This window comes from Centropristis striata, chromosome 8, assembly GCF_030273125.1.
Source record: "Centropristis striata isolate RG_2023a ecotype Rhode Island chromosome 8, C.striata_1.0, whole genome shotgun sequence".
In the NCBI taxonomy this organism is placed as follows: Eukaryota; Metazoa; Chordata; class Actinopteri; order Perciformes; family Serranidae; genus Centropristis; species Centropristis striata.
Window position 1 is genome coordinate 7,250,136 of NC_081524.1, and position 21,748 is coordinate 7,271,883.

Here is a 21,748-nt window from a genome sequence, read left to right on the forward strand (position 1 = left end):
TTCAGCCTAATAGATAAATTAACGGGCAGTTCTTTTAACCAATGAGGTGCCACATGGTGCAAAACAAAGTTTACGAGAGTGGCTGTAAATATCCTGGTGGTTCCAGCTGGATGCAGTCACACAGTTTCCAATCTGTCCCTCATGCCACAAGTCTCTCAGATATCTATGCACACCTCCCTCTGAAATTAAACCTCTGAAGTCCAGAAGATTTCAGTTCAAATTTGTCAACTTCCTATGCATTAACCCTCTGGAGTTTGGGGCAATTTTGTTGGTTTTTGACTCTTTTTCATTCTGCCTGTATATGCAACTTAAATAATGATCATCATTCCATGCTGGTATCATCTTTTTCAGCACACCTCACCTCATTATTATTTTGTCATTTTGACTTACTGGATCAACATTTTGAAAAACACAAAAAAAATACAAAAACACACACAAAAAAGCAAAAACGCACACAAAATTACAAAAAACACAAAAAATGTTTTTAACAAAAGACACACAAGAAAAACACAAAAACACACACACAAAAAAAAAAACAGAACACACACAAAAAACACAGATATAAACACACAAAAAATAGCCCAAAATCACAAAAAAAAAAAAACAGTAAACAAAAAATATTGCATGAAAATGTTGAAACGCACACTGCAAAATCTGAAAAATCTCTGCAAAAAAAAGTAATATCATGTTACACTTGGTTGTGGTGATTTTAACTTTTGCTGAAAAAGAGTTGACACACTAAATTGGACATGGAAACTTGTTTATATAGATTAGATGGAGGGATTCAGTGGGACGGAGGGACAAAATGAGAAGATTAGAAAGTAACAGCTATCATTCAGCTCTGCACGCCCTTTATAGCAGCCTTTGGTATGAAGCTCTGGAACAGCTACTGGTTTGAGTGTAACTTTACCAAGTGCCAGATGAGTTACAGATACAGCAGTGACAGAAGAGGAAACGGAGAAAGGGGTTTAGATAGGAGGAGCAGTTAAAAAGAGCAGTGGGTGTTTCATTCGGACATGAGCGAGGTGTGATGAGCAAACAAGACATCTGTTTAATGTAAGCCCAGTTACAACACCTTTTTGAATTTACTATTAACACTAAATAAACACTCAAGCATGCAAACAGATTAAAAAACACCCATAAAGATGCAGGTATAAGCAGGCCAACATGCTGACACAGGGAAAAGTGAGTCCTGAGTTTTCACCTGGTACAAGCCCAGCAGTGGGACTCTAAGAAATCAGTGAAAATCGATATGAAGTATGAAGCACTAAAACTTATCAAAGATCACAGCAAGTAACATAAAAATACGCAATAGACTCCGTTCCTGTTACCAGGATACAACTATGCCTTTATCTGGGTTTTCACAGTCGACATTGCCCTGGAAAAGAGTTGATAACTAGCTTGAGAGTCATGCTTCCACCACTGCCAATCACACCATTTGTCCCAGAAATGATTGCAGATTGTAACGTCTCTCACTACAGACAAGGGCCAGGTGTTAGTGTATCTTAACCACCAGGGAGTGTGTTGATAAGATATCTTAGTTCGTTCTAGTTTTCACCCAAGAAACATGACCTGGTCAGGGCACTTTGACTTACTTATTTTTCTAAAATAAGATGTTCATTTCATAAATATTGAATACAGACTGAGTTATTTTAAGTCAAATAATACATAATGGAACCCTGGTCTTCTAAAGATGCAGTTTGATTGTATGGGAACATTTTATTAGGAGTCAGGGTTGTAATGGAAAGTGCTTACACAGTTAAGTGCAAGTCACAACTTCTATAGGATCCTGTTTTTACTTGAATAGTAGGTCAAGAGGCCCGAAGCTATACGTCAAGTGATATGTATGTCAATGCCTGATGATAACATGATGCTTGGAAAGGTGATCTATTTCTAGAAAGCAACTTGTTTCCTCAGAATGACAGACATTTGGGGCAGACATCTTCTAACTGAGCTAATGAGTGAGTGTGCTTTAAAGAGCACTGTATATACTATCCACCGGGCTTAATTTTATTATTCTTCCCTGTGTTTTTTTTGTCAACTACTGCTCCCCGAGTTTTGGTCGCACAAACCCTAAAAATGTATCAAATTATTCGGCAAAAACACACCAAAAATCCCCCCAATGTTACCCTATGGAGAGGTGAGAGAGAGAGAAAAATGTGTCAAAAAATTAATTTGGAAACTGAGCTCGAGGCCGCAGATGCCACTCTACAGTAATAATTAATACATAGAAACGTAGGAAAATTTGTCTTCTCACTCACATTGGTCTGGTAAAGCTGTCAGAGTTATAGTTTGGGCGTAGGACGCACAGATGCGCCAGCAACACGCACCCACAGCCTCATAGACCGCCATGTTAAAAAGGCGGGAAAATTTCTGAAGGAAAAGCAGAGGTACCAGTTTCTTACGATAGCTCTAAAAAAACAATTTCTTCATTTTTCTACACAAAACACATATGTAGACGTTCAGGAAGACCTCAGGATGCTCAAAGTGAAGTCGGTTCAATGATAGGAGCTATGGTTTGGCTAAAAATGCTTTCAGTTCGAGGTGCACTTTCAGCTGTTCTTCTCTTTCTCTCAGTGGAGTCAAACTTTATTGAACTCCTTGTATAAGAACAATGACTGTCAATAATACAGTTTGAATGTCAGCCATTTTATCATTCTCTCTCACAGACAGAGAGACACAGACAGACAGTCAATAATGTATTGGTGGGAGTCACAGGCCAGAGTCAAGTACACTCAAACTTTCTTTGGAAATTATCTCGTCTAAGTACACTGCAAAAAAAGATAAAAACACTAAATCTGAGGGAAATTATCTTGCTGCATGGACAGATAATTTCACTTGACAAGATTTCTTGAATTAAGATTATTAAATCTAGAAATAAGCATGTTAAATAAGCACTTAAAATAAGAAATTAACTCTTAAAACAAGATAAATTATCAAACACTTCTAAATCTAAAGTTTTTTTTATCTTGGTAAGAAACAAATAATTTGCAGTGTACTGAACTGCTGTGGAGAACGAGGCCAAGTGTTTGAGGAGCGAAAAAGTAGTAGAAAACATTCTTATTACAGAACAGTCTCTGTATCTGCTCATGACAAAAATAAGACTGAGAGTCTATAATTTCCAAACCACCGTCTATTCCCAGCTCTGGCTCTCACAGCCGCCGGTATTCTTACAAACATTCCCCTCCAATAGAGACAGGAAATCAGCAGCTTACTGTCGCTGCTCCTCTCATGCAGCAGCTCAGCAAAACAATGTGCCCATGAAAACCATGTGGGGTGTTGAAACAACAGTCTCAGGCTTTCATTAGAAATAAAGACTGGTCTGAACTGGTTGAGTGATTTTAAAAAGAGATAACTGAAGACTGGAAATACTGAGACAGTTTTGACTCATGTTTCTACTGCTGTACCACTAAAACAGCCAAAGTCCTCACTTGATATAATGGGTCAGTGACAAATAAGGGTTGGCAAGATGTCAAATGGTGTAACCACAAAAGAATGATAAATATTAAATACTTTATCCACCTACAGTGTATTTAAGTGGACTTATACATTTTTTTTATTTAGTATTTCTACATTTACACATTTCGTCAATATTGAGCAGAACATATTCTAAAACATTTTTTTCTAAAGTTTTGACAAATTATGTAAAATTTGTTATATACCAAAATGTTGCAAAGTAAACGTGGATTGTATTTTTTTTTTCTCATTTTAGTTCACATTTATTTTCCTGTATATAATCACATTTGTATGGGAAAAAAAGTACTTGGTTACACCAACTGACACTGGATTAGATCACGTCATTGAGCCATATGCACATTCTTCAAATAAGAAAAAAAAAATCTATTCATAAGAACTGTCATAAGAAATCAAGTTTGTCAACTTGTAGGAAAAAAAAATGTTTCATCCTGAGTCAGCAAGGCGGAAGGATGACATCAAACATTTAAAATACTCAACATCTGCATTGTTGCATCATATTTTCTATTGACACTGCAGGCACAAACTTGCGTGACGGTGCCAAATATTTGTGGTTTACCATCTCACGACTTCCTCCTCTGCTGATTTACATTTAAGTTTTGCAACATGTTGTGTGCGAATGGTTCCCTCAATGTGTTTCCTGATGACATGGGGGAAGACGGACAGATGGTAGTTTTAGTTGGTGTGACAGAGCATAAAGAGTTATAACACTTTAAAATAAACTCTCTGTTTAAATCCTCAGGGCAGGTTGAGGACATTTTACACACTTTTCATTCTTCATTTGTTAATAGTTTTGGATGTGTTCATGCATTTGGCATGAATTTTGGCAAGATTGTGTATTTGTATATTTGTATATTCAATATATTTGATCTTGTTATTTCCAGCTCAGCTCCTGCAGTAAAGCTAAAATACACTGTGTACAAACAATAGTTACACTCTTCAGGTTGAGCCATTGAAACCCATTCAAAAACGTAAAAGCATAATACATGCATTTGATTAAATCTTGGTGTCAAGCTGGGCTTTGGCCTTGGAGTTGATCATTGTTACTACTTTCCACCAGATTGTGTCATTTTGATTCAGCATATAGAGGGGAAAAAAGCGATTTATACACACAATCCATACACAAAAGCATGAATCGAAAATCGAAAATGAATCCATCTAAAGAGAAATGACAAACTCGTGACAAAAAACGATTATTTACACAGCTGTGACTGCAGCCAGGTCTATAAAAATGGTGGCATCATGACACAAACCTACAGATAAAGGGTTAAAGTATTCAAAAATGAATTTAGTGTTTGATATAAAAAATTAGGTCAGATGTAGGCGGGGGAAAAAATCAGTACAATGAAAGTAGAATATAATAATGTATAATATTTTTGCTTTTTAGGAGCACATTTTATGCGCTAAGCAGTACAAGTGTGCATCAAATTTGAACAGGCCTGAGGGTTTAAACAAGACTAATGCTGTGTCTCAATTCTTTCTGTCCTTGCATTTGTGTGTACAAGTCAATTAACACTGACAATTATGGCAAAATGCCACAATATTCATTTTTATACAGCTTTAATACAACTGTCAAGTAAGCAAACAAGCTGGCAAATCATTTGGCACACAAGAAACAAATGTTCACTACATGAAGTACACAAGTATACAAAAGCATACAAATTAAGATACAGCAGTCTACAGCCATGCAGGAGGCTCTGTGGAGCTAAATGCTAATTCCAGCATGCTAACGGTTTAGCTTGTTGCTAACACTTACTTAGTAGCACTTCACACAGCTGGAAAATAGTTAACTTCGTCTTTTACCAACATTTCCATCCCCACATCCTATGGCTACTTGAAATACACTAGAATCATAAATAATTTTAAGTGCAAAAAAGCGTTATTGGACTCTATATGTGAGCAGGCCGTGGAAAGGCAACTAAAACTTGCAATTTTGGATTACAGTTGAGAGAGGAGGAGAGTTATACATGGGGGGTTGCGTTCACTGCTCGCTACTGTACTGTACTGTGTCAAATTTATCTTAAAGTATTCGTGTCAACTTGTTGAAATGTAATTTTGTTGATAACTGTGGTGTAGTCGTAATATTGTGACCTTTATCTATATTTTATTTTTTCCCAGAAACTATTTTTTGTTTTGTTTTGTATTTTTACGTATTAAATACTTGAGACAAATAGTCAAAGTGTAAAAATCGACATATTACAACATATTTTGGCCGTTTTTTTCTAATGTACAGTCATGGAAAAAATAATTAGACCACCCTTTTTCTTCAATTTCCTGTTCATTTTAATACCTGTCACAACAAAAGTTACATTTGTTTGCATAAATATAGCTATATCTAGCCATTTTCCATGGTTTTCTTGATAATGATTTTGGTTATTATCAAGAAAACCATGGATAATGTCTAGATATCAACTCTTAAATTAAACTCTCATGAGCTGTTTTTGTTGTTATCATTATATTTTACCAAACAAATGAACAAGACATTGAAAAAAACAAGGGTGGTCCAACAATTTTTTTCCATGACTGTATATTGCCATGCACTTTCCTTTTTCCTTTTACTGTGAATGGATGACATCAATTAACAACACTCACGAAGCAAAATGATCATAAACCCAGTGGGAAAAAAACCTTTGAGCCCATAAATAGAGAAACAAACAGCCCTTCGAGTCCAGATGAGATAAGCTGCTTTTCAGTAAATCCTAATGAAAAGGGAGCCGTAGGGAGATAGGGAGGAAAAAAATCAGAGTGAGATTAGGAAGCAGAACATGGCGGCCTACATCTCTGACCTGGCAAAGTTAAAGGGCAGAGATACAGCCGCACTAACAGCTACAGCAGACCTATAAACTAAAACTTTACAGTTGTCAGGTTAACTTATATTATAGCACTTGTTTGTATTTGGGGCATGGCAGGTTTCCTATGGCCCGTAAAAGTTTATCAGAAACAAAACAGTTCTCTTGATCTATGAAAAATAGACTTTTAGTTATTAACCCTCTGGAGTCCATCTATTTATTGAAAATACACCTTTTATTTACAGTAATAACTTTATTTATATGTGATACGTAGACAAGCTGAGAAAGCCAGTTGAAAGTGCAATCATAGGAGCTTTCACAGTGTGCCATTTATGTTTCTAGACAATTTTTAAAATGTGAATTTTCTTTCTACAATGAAAACTTACTATTTTTAATTTACATGCAAATAGACTGTTTTGTAGTTTTATTATTTATTATTTTTTCTGCTGTTTTTGTGTATAAATGGTAAAAATAAAAAAAATAAAAATAGTACATTTCCATAGACACCTGTGTCTTTTGTTTGTATTTTCAGCAGCTTTATACTTTAATTAAAATAAAATGAAAAATCTGACTGATAGCCAAGTTTGTGTGGAGAAAAAGGAGCCATGCATGTGATGTAAGGACAGACTGAAAGATGCTAAACAGAGACAGAAATGAATACATAGGAAGTTGACAAATTTGAACCAAAATCTCCTGGACTTCAGGGGTTTAAAAGGGCTTTTAAAGTCTTTTTGTTTTGTTTGATTGTGGCAGCAGATAAAAGCAGATGCTGCTGATTGTGCTGCATGTCGGGGGAGTCTGTGACCTGAGAGACACTGTGTTCTCTGTAGTCGGCACGTTGGATGCCAGTCACAACAGCGACTCCCCGGGCAGAGGCCTTCCCTGAGTGAACCTCCATCCAGCACATGCACCAGTCGGGCACGTGCACACTGCCGACTCCTCAGCCTGACTCTGCCAGGGATGCTGGCTGAGGACTGTTATCTGCAGGACTGTGATCTACAATTCTTCATGTGTGCCTCTTTATGACTCCAGGACACTTTTTATGGGCATCAACTGTCTGTGCATCAGGTCCACCAAGATCACGTCATACATTCAATCAATCAATCAATCAATATCCTTTATTTAACCAGGTGAAAAACTCATTGAGATTAAAACCCTCTTTTCCATGAGTGACCTGGCCAAGAAGGCAGCACAAAAGCAAAATTGTTAGACTAAACACACATGACACAAATAAAAAAAACAGTCACACACTACAAGAAAAACAAGACTTGGATTACATGATTACACAGAGCAATCACAAGATCCAACTGATCTTATTTCTCTGTCTTTTAGAATTGACTTGAATTCCACCAGAGATACAAGATGTGTCAATTTCAAGTCCTTCTGCACATCGTTCCAGGTAGACGGGGCAGAACATTTAAAAGCCTTGTTGTCAGGCTCAGTTCTGACTCTAGGGACCTGCATCTGTATGAAGTCCTGAGAACCAGGGAACCAGGCTATAGTGGCTGAGGTTTGTACACATGTGTAAATACAAGTATGTAGGCATTGGAATGCCAAGGTATTTGTAAGATGTAACCATATCAGGTTTAACCCCTTGAACAGTTGATAATATAGGAAGGTGAGATGGAGTCTGCTTGCCATTCAATATCTACAGTGTACAGGGCTGTGTTAAAGGGCCAGTATCCATCATCTGAGCTGCTTATCAGATGGTTGAACAGTTTCAGTAACAGAAATTGACCATTTTTGTAAAAAGGATGAGAAAAGAGCAGAGGTTTAAACTTCTCTTAGCTCTTTTTTTTTGTCCTTCACACAACTATTGCTGTCCCTTTTCAACACTATGAATACCATCCAGGAGAGACATTTGAAAAGGTGCACCATTAATCACATATATAAACTGCAACACATCATACAGACAAATTCTTTTAAGCCTGTATAAGACACCTATTTATGACTAATTCCCACGATTTTGTTGTTGGGTCTCACAGTTGACACTTGCCATGAAGATTATGGCAGCTAAACCCACAAGTGTGGCGGGGAAGTAGAAGAAACAGCTGCTGAAGAAAGCCAACAGTGAGCAAATACTCAAGAAGGCAGACACATTTGCAACATATTTCAAGATAACTGATGAGGAAAACACCATTGAAGCTGCCTGTGGTGAGACAGAGGTGCAACTAGCAAAATTAGATTCCATGCTAGTGCTAATGCCACAATAGTAGCATTAGCATGATATCTAGACATTTTCCATGGTTTTCTTGATAATAACCAAAAACCATGGAAAATGTCTAGATATCAGCCCTTAAATTAAACTCTTATGAGCTATTTTTGTTGTTATCATTATATTTGTCCAATCAAATGTACCATTAGTTGTACCAGGCATTAAAATGAGCAATAAATTAAAGAAAAAGCGTGGTCTAATAATTCTTTCCACGACTGTATATACAATGAATGTGACTAATTCTTATGAATTCCCAGCAGCATGCTTATGATAAGACAACAGTTAAAAAATACACAGAGCGAATATTATATCTTAATATCTTTATTGATCAAAGCAGCAGCAAAACATGAAATGCACTAACAGGAGGGAGGGAAATAAACAGACTCTTTATCCCCAATGAAAAGGGGTACATACAGTACTTTCTGACAAAAAAATAAAGCTAAAGTGCTAAGTTGAGTCCGTTCAAATATCTAAAAACTTCATTGTTATATAGCCTTTCCATAATAAGTTCATATTTAATATACAAGATGATACATTCAGGAGCAACAAACTCTCCCATTGCTGTACAGATTCATCATGCACACACAAGTTGAGCATGTTTATGGTAATTGCTCTTCTGAAGGAAATCAAAGTTGTCAGTCATCTGAGAATGAGCCTCACAGTCCTGTTTGTCTCTTGTTCACACCTGCAGCTCCAAATTCCAGCCATTCTTCAATAATCGTTTTTCACAAAAGCTTTCTAAAGGCCTTCACAAACATCTACAGAACTGAAACGTCACTTGACGGTTGAAGCCGCCACCTCTTTGAATTCAATTTAATGCTCCTTCTTTGTGGGAATTGGTCAGATGTTAACATTAAATAAAACAAAGGGAATGCAGCCCCCACTTCCATCCCTAATAACGATCCATCTCACCCACATTCCCCACCAATCCTTTTGTCTCCGTCGCTCAGAACCAGGCCGATTTTGGTGACGCATCACCGGTCAGCCAATGGGCGCCCTTCGTCAGGGGTTGTATCCTGAGCCTCGCATCACCCAGACGGCAAACTGAGGTTTTTTTGCCCAGTGATGTGCGAGGGGGGAGGGGACGGGGAGGAGCTTGCGGCGTGGGCAGAGGGGCACGTGGCGCCCAACGAGGTCTCAGCCTGTCATAGGGCATCACATCAGACCGGGAACAGGCATGCGCACTTTCTAGACTCCACACCCTGCAAGAGTTAGGAGGACGTGCAGAAAAGCAGCCACCAATCTGCCTCAAACCTGTCTGTATCGCAGGGGGGTTTTTATACCCTGTTGCTAAGAAAATAAATCTATAAAACCTTAACGTTACATAACTCCTATGCAAGTGACGAAAAAGGCTGCCACTAATCAACTCTTCATGTTGAGGATCTCACCAGAGATCCATTTGTCCTTTAATTTGCCATCCAAAGGCATCACATTAAGGCATAATCACAAGCTAGACAACAAAAAGAATCCCTTACCTCATCAAACTTCCTAGAAAACTAGTTTCAAAACATCTCATCTTCATTACTTTCTTAAAAAGTTTGTGTTGAGCATTTTGATTGCTCCGATAAATGGTTATCAATTGTCTCCTTGATCAAATCTTCTCCCAAGCACACCAGCAGTAATCCAAGCTCCAGAGAAAACTTGACATTTAAGGTCTACTTAGAACTAAAAAGACTCGGAGAACATTCTCCTGACAGCTTGATCTTCATTCTTCTCGTCTTTATTGCACGGCCTTCCGACTCCTAAACTCAAAGCCTTCCCTACACCATCACATTTTTGCAAATTCACTATAAATTTGGGCTTGCGTGTGCAGAGGGCATATACTGCTACTTCACTGAGACACAAGCAGCCGGACCGCTTTCTGTTGCGTACAGCCGCCACAATACAGATTCTCTGATACAGAAAATACGGTCTCTCTGCAGGAAACTGCTCAAACTCAACTCAGCGACTGTTTCAGATTGTAGAGCAACTGAGCTTTTGATTAATTGGGAGTTAGCGTTAAAATCACTAAATATCCACTGTACATGTCATTGAAAATATTCACAGCTTTATTAAATCATTACAAAATAAAGTAATACATTCATTCATCAATAAAAACAAGACAGATTCATTAATTTTGCTTGGATTAAAAGTCTGCACACCCATGCAATGTTCAGTAAATGTCTGCATCAACATGTAGTAGATACTGCAGGAAGGGTATCTTAACCAGGGTGCTCATTAACATAGTCACACATCTTATTAACAGGACTTCATATATTTGTTAAAACAGTGTGAATTCACAGGAAAAAAACACCATAAAAAAAAAAGAAAAGGTAGTGAGTAGTTTAAAGTCCCTTTGCAGACAATTGTAGCATTTAAAAAAAAAAAAGTTTCTGCACTTTTGCGCAAATATTTACTGAATCTGACACCTGACAGACACATTTCACAAGAATATATATTGACAGTTTGTGAATACAGCTCTCAAACTGTTCACAAGGCTCTGAAAGGTTCTCTCATGATGGGGAAAAAAAAAAAAAAAATACAAAAATCTTTTAAGCCAACTTTTAATCCCCTTTACCGAGTTCTGGGCCTGCCATCCCTTCGTTACAAGGTACATCTCAAGCACAGAACGCCTTTCCCTTAAATAGACATTACTGTCCAGCATTTAAGCAAAATTCACAGTTATATTGGAGCTTCTTCTCCCTTTTAGCTCAGAACAGTATTGACAGCATCTTGCAAGCATGTACCTTGTTAACGACTAATGGTCAGACCCAGTTGGCAGTCGGCCGGTTTTAACCACCCGCCCAAACCAGTCCATAAGACCAGGCTGCTCCACCACCCCCAGTGAGCCATCCCCTTAAACCCCGTCAGGATCCCGACAACGGTAAGTATGGAAAACGATTTGCAGCAGCCCTGAAGTCTCTGCATGAGGGGTCTTAAAGATTCAGTGTCTGAGTGTGACTATGACTGTGAGGTGAGAAAAGTGCGGTCCCGGAAGACACTGCTGTGTCTCTGCGTCTGCCCCCCCTCGCTCCGCCTCCTTCACTTCTCATTGGCTCGTCCATTATCTCCGTTCATCAAGAGTAGTCAAGTCTCTTCAGGGCGCCGGCCGGGCCGCCACCTTCTCCGTCATCTGTTTGGCGCTGTAGTAGGACAAACTCAGGCCCATGATGGCCAGCATCATGGCGATCTGGTTGACGTGGCGGTCCTGTGGCTGCGTCTGCACCTCGCCGGCAACTTGCCTCTGCAGAGACAAAAAACAAACAGGATAGAGGTCAGAGGTCAGCCAGCAGTGGGAACAATGAGCCATTCAAGATGTGTTACAAACCAGTAGAAAAGCAAACATTCACCACATATTTTGTCCTCAGAAGCTTCTCCCTGAAGATACCAAACATCTGAAACTTTAGGTACACGGCCCTATGCCATGTGAGCAAACCTTTGGCAACAGCTATTAAACATTTATGAGGGGGAACACAATGTTCTGTGCACAAAACAGAGTGCAAAGAACAATTTATGCTCCCAGAATCAAACAGCTTGTGTTGTATAGAAAGACAGCAGCAATGGATAACGCGCAACTGTGTGTCGTTTCTAAAAGTACAGCTCCTTCTTGCACCCGATGACCCCTGTAGAGCCGGAGCACCATGGTGAGAATGTCAGCGTTTTAAAATCTCCGGCATCTGAGACATTTGCCACTGCTACAAAATACACCTCCAGTCATTTAAAGAATGTATACATACACTCCAGTTAGCAAACTGCTAGTAAGTAATGTTTTCAGAGCTAATGGCAGCGTTGTAAACAATTAAAAACAGTATGATTATATCTATAATTTGTTTTCTTTTATAACATCAACAAGGACACTTTTGTCCAGCAAATTTATTCATACATTTTTTAAACACGCATATTCTTACACTAAGCACCTCTGTTGAACTGAACAGCACGATGTGAAACACAAATTTACAATAACATTGGCTTAAAACTTTTTTGTTCAGGAAGGCATTTTAAGGTTTTCCCTAGATGTTTTTATTATCGTCTCTGCACCTTGATCTCTTAATAATGTACTGTGTCTTTTTTTATCTACTGCTGATTTTAATGTGTCTGAGTTTTCTCCTAGTCTTTTGTCTATTTTGTTTCTGGTTTCTGTAGGACTTTGAGATTTCTTCATGAAAAGTGCTTTACAAATAAAATGTATTACTATTATTATAACATACAACGTCGTACTGGGGTGTTGAAATCAGCTACCTTTCCTCTTTATGCAAAATTTTAAGTCAACAGCAAGTTATCCCCAATTTGTGTAACTTCAACTGAGAGAGGAAATGTTGCTGTGAACTAAAGAGATATCCGTCTTTAGTCGTTAACATTCACTGTAAAGTTGCTTTTGTTACTAGAAGAAAATACCGTCCCGCCAATGTGTCAAATCTTATGTAAGAGCCAGTCACTTTTCTCTGGTCTGTTGAGCTTTTGAGTTCATGTACAGCCATACGAGGGGACAGCTTTTGTTTCTGAATTAGTGTAAATAAGCGAACAAAGACTTTACACAGCGGCCAAGACATATGGAGGGTCACTACTGATGAGTGGATTATGATGATGGCGGGATGAACAAAAGGAATGGAGAGGAAATGATATCATAATGATTAGTGTCAACCCCAATTATAAAAGGATTGTGGGTCACAGAACAGCATGACGCCCCAGTTCAGATTAGAACCAGCGTTAAAGCCGATATAAGAAAAAGTAATGACCATGACATGTTGATACAAACGGCAAAAAAAAAAAAAAAGTGAAAATGAAGTATTTGAAGCTCTTCAGCAAGATTTATTTTACTCTACATTACTTTGTGGAGATTACATGCCAGCATGAACCATCAGAAACGCATCAAATAAGAGTATGTAAAGCACAACTTAGCCATCATTTTAACTCTATGATAAAGATGTAAATACCTGGAGGAGGCGAAAGTATCCAGGTGTCAGTCTGCCCAGTCTGATGATCATGTCTGTTGTTGTGTGTGGTGGGTCGGAGTGGAGGGAAGAGCTGGGGCGGCTCTAGAGACCTGCGGAGAAAATGGAGAATTCATTAAAGTAACTGCGCAACAATGTGACAGAAAAAACAGTAGCGAAGGATCAAAATGACCAACTCACTCAAATACAGTCAGAAGATTTGAATATACGCTGAGTGGGAGTTGTGTCCCCAAAACATTTGACAAAATTAAATCTATCATGCAGACATTACTCAACTTGTATACGAGAATCACATACAGTCACAGAAAAAAAATATATTAGACCACTCTTGTTTTCTACAGTTTCCTGTTCATTTTAGTGCCTGGGACAACTAAAGGTACATTTGTTTGGATAAATATAATGATAACAAAAATAGCTCATAAGAGTAATTTAGCCATTTTCCATGGTTTTCTTGATAATAACCAAAATCATAGTCAAGAAAACCATAGAAAAATATAATATATCAGCTCTTAAATGAAACCCTTATGAGCCATTTTTGTTATAATTATATTTGTCCAAACAAATGTACCTTTAGTTGTACCAGGCATTAAAATGAACAAGAAATTGAAGAAAACAATGGTGCTTTAATCATTTTTTTCCATGACTAAGAGCATTGACTTACAGTCCCAAACTTTTAATGGGGTTTTGGAGTACTGCTGCCAAAAGAGGAACAGAATTGCCATTGGCATTGCCATTGACTTGCAAATAAATGAAAACCATCTGATCCATGCAGGCAGAACATCCACCGCCTGCAGCCATGACACGAAGCGACCCGATGAGATCGCCATGAGGAGAAACCCAACATATAAGTGCTTTTATAAGTTGTTTAAGATCTGCTCTACGCGGAACCGCTTCCATCTGGAATGCCCTTAAATCCCCTCTGTTATTAAATTATCGTGTTTGAACCAAAGCAACAGAGCGTTTATTCATGCTGCGCCATAAACTGACGCAGCAAAGAACAGAACAATTTCATTCATTCATACATGAAGAAGCCCATGTATAATTGATGAAGAAAGCGATGTGTCTGATAATTTGTTGGACACTAATTGATGAGGAAGAGGACAAAGAGAAGCATATGGAGGGATGGAGGTTCATCCAAACATGACTTAAAGAACAAAAAGTACCCAACAGTGAGAGGCCAACACTTAACGTTTTCAAGCTGTGCAAACTGGATCGTCTACCAGAGAGTGGATGGAGATACAGGCGTCTCAAAAGGCATCCCAGGAAGACTACATGAAGAGGTTTGGGATTACAAGACATTAACCCAAAGGTCTTAAGAAAAGTTTGGGTTTGCATTTGTGGTAACGGTTCAAGGGAAGGTGAGGCGGAGGAGTGAGGATCAGGTAAAACATGTGAAGCATTAATGTGCCAACCTGGTTGGAGTTACACCCCTCGAGAAAAAGAAATCCAATCTTTTAGAGTTGCTCCTTGTGTGGGAAGTTGGTCTTATTCGTGAAAACCAAACAGGGCTGGGACTCCTCGCCTTCCAGACACCCTCTGATGGTAATAAAAGACAGAAACCCACCAGTGGGAACTTCTACTTTGCAGCCACGCTGAAAATCCCAACAGATGCCAAACAGTGACGAACTCAAACTACTGAGAGCTTCTGCGCTGTGCTCCGCCTTTTTATACAGCCCCGCTCTCACCCAACGAGATCTGCGGGCTCGCCTGCTGCACACGCCCACTTTCAGACACATACACACTGTCGAGATGCATTACTCTCAGTGAGTCGCTTTCCTCAAACACACCCCTTCCAAAACAGGAAAAACCCTTTGTGAGCTGTCGGATATGATTTGCTCAGTCAGCCAACATGAGGTAAAATAAGAATAATGCAAAAAAAAAAAAAAAAAACAATACAGCGTGACAGTGCGCTCTTTAAGCAGCATGCATGTTGAAGTGTAGGGTTACATAACCAGCCTCATGTGTCCATTTAATCTCAAACTGGAGCAGAAATTAAATGTCACAGACCTCAGGACTGCCCATGAGGAACTATAAACCTGCAGATTAGAAACCTGGGACAATAAGTTCTGCTATTAAAATGCATTTTTGTTTGTGCATTTCAGTTGCTACTGTGGCTGTCTGTGTTACATAATTTGTTTCCATTTCACTGAACAAAAAGTTGCAGTCAGTCCCCATGGATCCTTGAACGACTGAGACAATGTTTACATCATGCAATTTCAGTTTTCAGAGTTTTCACTTGCATCAACTCCAATTGGTTCCTTGTTCAAGTGCTGCAACTGAAGAAGAAAAAATAAATACAGCTTGGCACAACAAGTCATCAAGACACTAGGGCTTTATCCAGTGAAGGCTTGGCCACCCCTTGAACAAACTCTTCTCAAGAATTTGGCTCAAACTCAACACACTTTGGCATCAAGTTGGCATCTGATCCACTGATTGGCATCTGACTGATCTGATTAAATAAGCTACATAAACCACAAGGTTAGATCATTTTTGGAAGTCAGAGCACTATGATTGAGATCAAGTCGAAAGCTTGGTTCCTACCAAACGTAAACCCTTCCATACATTTTGAAGAGTCATTATTGTAAAAATCTTGGATCTTTTGTCATAGATTCTGAAACTGGGTTGGTCAAGGTAAAACTATGCATGATTTCCACTCACTCATCGACTCTCAAATGTTTGTATCATATCACACTAAGAAGACGTTAATCTTCTGTTGAGGAAATTCTGACGGGCAGCTGATTCAGTCGCTTCGTGTTTAGGAGTGGTTCTCTACATGCTTCGGCAGGAGTCCAGGTGAATCACCTGTGTACAATGCAGGTTTACCTGAGGACATTCATAAAAGCGACAGGGCGTTTCCTTCCCACATGTGCATCACTTGCGACCACATTTCAAAATACCAGCTGCAGACACACTCAATGAGTAACACATGGGCCACGTCAGGGAGGGTCCAAAAGTATGAAACCTATAACAGTCGAATTGCAAACTATTTGGGTGAAACATTACAGAATGCTATCACTGGAACCTACGGCAGCACGAATATCCCACAATGCAACACGGTACTAACAACAACATCCACACAGGCAATGGCGGGCAGCTCTGCAACAACAATAATGCTTTCATTTAAGTGAAAGATATAATTTTGTTTTTTCAGGATATTTTCTTTGGTGCACTTGACGGAAAATACGTCTTTTACATTTGTTTTGTCCTTTATGTATTGTATATGGCATTAGTCTTTAACAAACCTACATAGACATTATTATACTCAAGAGGTTCTTCATGCTTGCATACAGGTCTTGCAAATGCTGGTAGAGCCGAGGTTAGCACAGGTTATGCGCCGCCGAGCAGCAAGGAAGTGACGTAATAATTACAGCTGAATGCGACCGAAAAGAAACATACTACTGTGTATGCACACGTGTGTTGAACAGTGGTATTTAGTGCAGAAGATGTGATTTTGGATGCAGCGATTGTCTGTCAGCCTGGATAGCTAGGACTTTTGCTTTCTTTCAAAATGACATCATTGTTTGGAAATGGAAGAGATTCTTAGTTTTTAGTGAAACAGAAGTGGAAAGATGCTGTAATGGCAGAAAAATGTCTCTTTCCATCAGGAGAGGCTGACCGAGGACAGGTGAATTCATTTCCTACCATCTCTCCCATGGAGATTGTTAAAAATAAAAAATATATATAAAAAAAGCATGTCAATCAGCCTGCCCCAAGCCCAGAAACATTAACTGGGTACATTGTGTACAAAACCAAAGAGCCAATGAGATACGAGCAGCACTCTGTCCTTCCTCTTAGTCCCGCCTTCACTTGTCTCTTATAGTCACTCTGCAGCCCTGCCGCCTGCAGCAGGGGATCTCCTGCGAGTGTGTGGACGACAGCGTGTGAGACACAGAGACAACAGTCGCTGCTGCTCAACGATCGTCAAAAATATATAAAATCTTCTGCAGGGCAACAGCAGCTCCGGATTACATCATCAGCAACCTGTCTAGTTGTGCAATCGCTCTGCTTCACCGTCTGGGCATCCGCCACATTCATGTCTGAGGCATGTACATGGCTGTTACCATGGTTTCCCTGGGTCACCGGGTTGGTTTTGCTGCGCTAATGTGCACAAGCTTGTGAGGTGAATGCTGTCATTGGCAACAACCAAGTGGAGACTTATTGTGCCCGTGAGTCCATTGAAAAAAAAAAAAAAAAACAACAACTTTACACCGCATTCCAAGTCACTTTTTACAGACGCCCTAACAACGTATGCACTGTTACAATTGGGACATACAACTTCACATCAAAACGGTCCGCCTTGAACTTTGACCCGCCTACTCATAAGCCATGCAGGGCATTGTGGGACAGAATAGCCAGAAAGTCATTATGCCTTGCGTACCGAAAAATGCAGCCACTTACAGCAGCACATCCTGGTATTTTGGCATACTATTGGGACATACCAAATTTTTTTTTCCTGGCATACCAAATATGGTCAAAGGGGTATAAACACACCCACAGTGTCACTACACACCTTTCACATCCACACTTTAATACTTGATAGATCTTGACAAGTAGGTTCTGCAGCAAAGCATTGTATTAACAATTGATTATTTTAGCGATTAATTGTTCAAGCCATAAAATGTCAGAAAATAGTAAAGACCGGTGGTCGCAACTTCAAGCTCATGTGACATCTGACTGCATGCCTGAATTATATGGATCATGAAAATAGCTTTATTTTGATCAATTTCAGCTCCTATAATAATTCAGAGGGCATGTTTCCAATTGGGCTGCAACTAACGATTCTTTTCATTATTGATTAATCTGTTGATTATTTAAAAGATTAATCACTTATTTGTTTGGTCAATAAAATGTTGAAAAATATCAGTGTTTCGCAAACCACAAGATGACGTCCTCAAATCTCTTGTTTTGTCCACAAACCAAAGAGATATTTAGTTTATTGTCATAAAACAAAGAAACTAGAAATATTCACATTGAAGAAGCTGAAATCAGAGAATTTGGACTTATTGTCGTTAAAACCAACTCAAACCAACTATTCAATTATCAAAATAGTTGACGATTAATTTAGTTATCCAGTATCATCCGATTAATCGAATAATTGTTGCAGCTCTAGTTTCCATTATGATGCAGCCAGTAAGAAGTATTTAGTTAATTACAAGCTTCAGCAGTGTGGCTGGAACAAAAACACATGGTGGTTGGTGTACAGATTGTTTTTCTATTTAGTTTGGGGGCAGGAGGTCAGAGTTCACTTTTCTTATCCCTTACTTGCTGAGTTGTTCAAGGTGAAACCGGAGACACTGTGCCTCCATTTTGGGCCCCAGCTGTGAAGCAAACATGGCTGAGTCACAGAAACAAAAAAAAAGTTGAGTCTGGGAGGTGGCCAGATTGAAGAATAAAGCTTTTGTCAGCCAAATGAGGCAGATCTCAAGCTTGTGAATTAGCATTAAGCTCAACTGTTTGCACACCTCCCTGTTAAAGGCTGACACAGGAGTGTAAATGTAATCATGAAGGGAGAGTGATTGGCCCTACCAGAGCTATGCATTGAGGACTGTAGTCTTATACAGCCCATGTAGTGTTGATTTGGGCATTTACATTGGTAATTTACATTTAAAGGGGGTTGTAAAACCAGTTTAGGAGAATTGAGGCAGCTTTAAATCAAATAAAACGCACCTTCCCCAACAACAAAATTGTGGCAAGTAAAAATGCTGACTGGCCAGTAACTTTGGAAAACAACTAGCAACAGTGGCTGGCAGGAAAAATATAACATAACATAAGTTTGTTAATCCCTGAAGCTGTGGTATGCAGATGGTACCAAATGAGCAAACAGCTGCAAAAAAAACAAAAAAACAACCCAAAAAAACATTTATCTTACTGAAGGTTTGGCATTCCTTCATATTAACTGATAAATAGTCAAACATTTTCATCCAAATCAATTATAAATCAAAATGCAATCTTAATTTCTACACTCAAATCTTAATCTGGCTGCACATCCAAGGAAACACTAAAAAAAAAAAAGAATGAGCGGAGCATTGTGTTCCCTAGTCTCTATACTGCCAAGGTACAAAATGTACAGATGACTTGCCACACGTACAAGACTCTGCATAAAGGTCAGATAAGCACTAACTGACTATATAGACACACTGGATGCAAATAAATCATTTTAAGATTAACCAAGTTTTAATATTTTGCAGGATTTGTAGATGCAAAAAGCAACAAGATGCAAGATTCCTTTAAGTGTTCAGCTCTCACTTGCTATAATCACTATGAAAATCTGCATTGATGCTTAAAATTAACTCACACAATTACAATTTTGTCAACTGGATATTTTTAAAATAAATAAATCATAATATTGGTACCAAATGGGACCAACTACACTGCCAGTGACAAAAGACAAGAAAAAGTACAATTTGTCCAAGAAAACACATCCAGTACAACATGAACGTACATTTGGTCCAAGTCAGCTTCAAATTAAAGCAAAAATAAACTCACTTTACTATTAAAAATGTCGTTTTCTGAATAACGCGGCTGCTAATTTTAGGTGTGTTTAGCCCTTTAAATTCTATAGTTTCAACAGAGCCACATGAGCCGGCAATTTACTTTTTTATTTAATAAGCAGAAACAGCTCATAAAACAGTTTTGACCGGTTTAATCTCTGCAAAACGAAACATATTTCAGTTTTTAAATAAAATTTAAAAAAGCTAACAAACAAACCACAGCAACATATAGCTTAAAACAAAGAGACAATGGGAGGTTTTTCCTTTTTTCCACTATGGCAGAACCGGCTTTGGTTGCTTTCTTCACCTATTTTACTTCTTTATTTAAATTTTAAAATGTAATTGTGTAAAAGTGAAAATTGTAAAAGTGCTTACCTGCAGCTGCAGCTGTTTTAGGACGGTTTTGGTGTGGTTCAGGAGGCGTTGGGGTGAGTAGTACAGGGTGTTCGTGATGTAAAGTTTTTATAGGAGGCCGGGACATGTTCTATATGGAGAGGGGGGTGGGGCCGCCGGAGTCCTGCAGCACACACAAGGCATGTCTGTGTGCATGTAGAACACATGAACCCCCACGTCTGCTCAGAGATGGACTCGTCCACGTTTTGTACTCACGTGCAATTGCATGCCGGTACATTTTGTCTTTTCCTTCTGCAAGTTTAAAGTGTTAAATGACAGCAAATAGTGCATGTCATGTGTGCACTGTGTGTAAAGATAAAATGGTTAAAAATTCATTTTTTTAGTCATTAAGTTGACAAATTACACTTTAAATAGTCAAAGTAGGTGTAAAAAGACATGTATAAAACATTAAGGTCTGTCTTTTCCCCTTTGACAGTTCATAGTGTTAAATGACAGCAAATAGTGCATGTCATGTGTGCACTGTGGTAAAGATAAAATGGTTAAAAATTCATTTTTTTTGTCATTAAGTTGACAAATTACACTTTGTCAACAAAGTAGGTGTAAAAAACATGTATAAAAACATTCAGGCTTGACATTGCTTGGTTTTTCATTATGATATGCTGCCGGACTAAAAATTCAAACTTTAAGGAAAGTAAGCATTATAATAGCATAATGAAACTTCCATTCTCTCTGAGCACTTTAAGGACTTTAAGTTTATGTTGGCTTAAAAACAATTCATTCTGACCCCAGTTTTCAAGTCGGACGAGAACTTAACAAAAAAGTCATCATGTCATGAGAATAAAGATGCTCAGATTTCCCTTTTTTTTTGCAGGACTTTTCATCCATGATGGCAAAAAAAACCCACACATTAATATTAATCCTCCAGAGAGAGACAGACAGATAAATCACATATGAGTGAAAAACTCTGGGGTGGTTGCGTCTCAGCATTTACTTCGGTTGCAGGTTCGGTTCCCCAGCTGAACCCTCAAATGTCTCCAGATGGTCAGACCAGAACCTTGCATCAGTGTGAGTCTGTATGTGTGAATAAACGACAACAGGAAAAGCATTTTGGATTAAAAAAAACTGTTTGAATGCAGTTGATCCACACTCTTCTTCCTAAAAATGGGGAGCCTCAACTTAACACTTTGAAAATGGCGTCCCATACTGTAGATCAGCTTCTAATGACATGTAAAGACTACGGATGAGAAACTATTATCACTTTTACTGGAATCAGATCAACTTTAAAAATTATTGTCCTTATCAATTAACCTTAATCTTAAATCTTTCATTTTCTTAAATTATCAATTTGGGGATAAGTTGTTAACTAATTGATTGACCAGTGAAACTTTGGAGCTCTTGATATAAAACTTGAACCAGACAGGGAAAAAATGTTTTTGTGTTTTGATTGGTGGTCTTCGGACTTTTATGCATTTCTCACCTGGAGGAAAAAAAGAT

General features: G+C 38.6%; 1 long non-coding RNA gene across 1 annotated transcript; it reads right to left on the minus strand.

Annotated features, from left to right (window-relative positions):
• Nucleotides 1-10,503: 10,503 nt before the first annotated feature.
• Nucleotides 10,504-20,337, minus strand: LOC131975614 (uncharacterized). Its single transcript, XR_009394743.1, has 3 exons — nt 20,276-20,337; nt 13,392-13,501; nt 10,504-11,701 (listed from the first exon to the last, which is right to left on the minus strand). It is a non-coding gene; the product is annotated as an uncharacterized LOC131975614 (long non-coding RNA).
• Between the last annotated feature and the right edge of the window lie 1,411 nt (nt 20,338-21,748).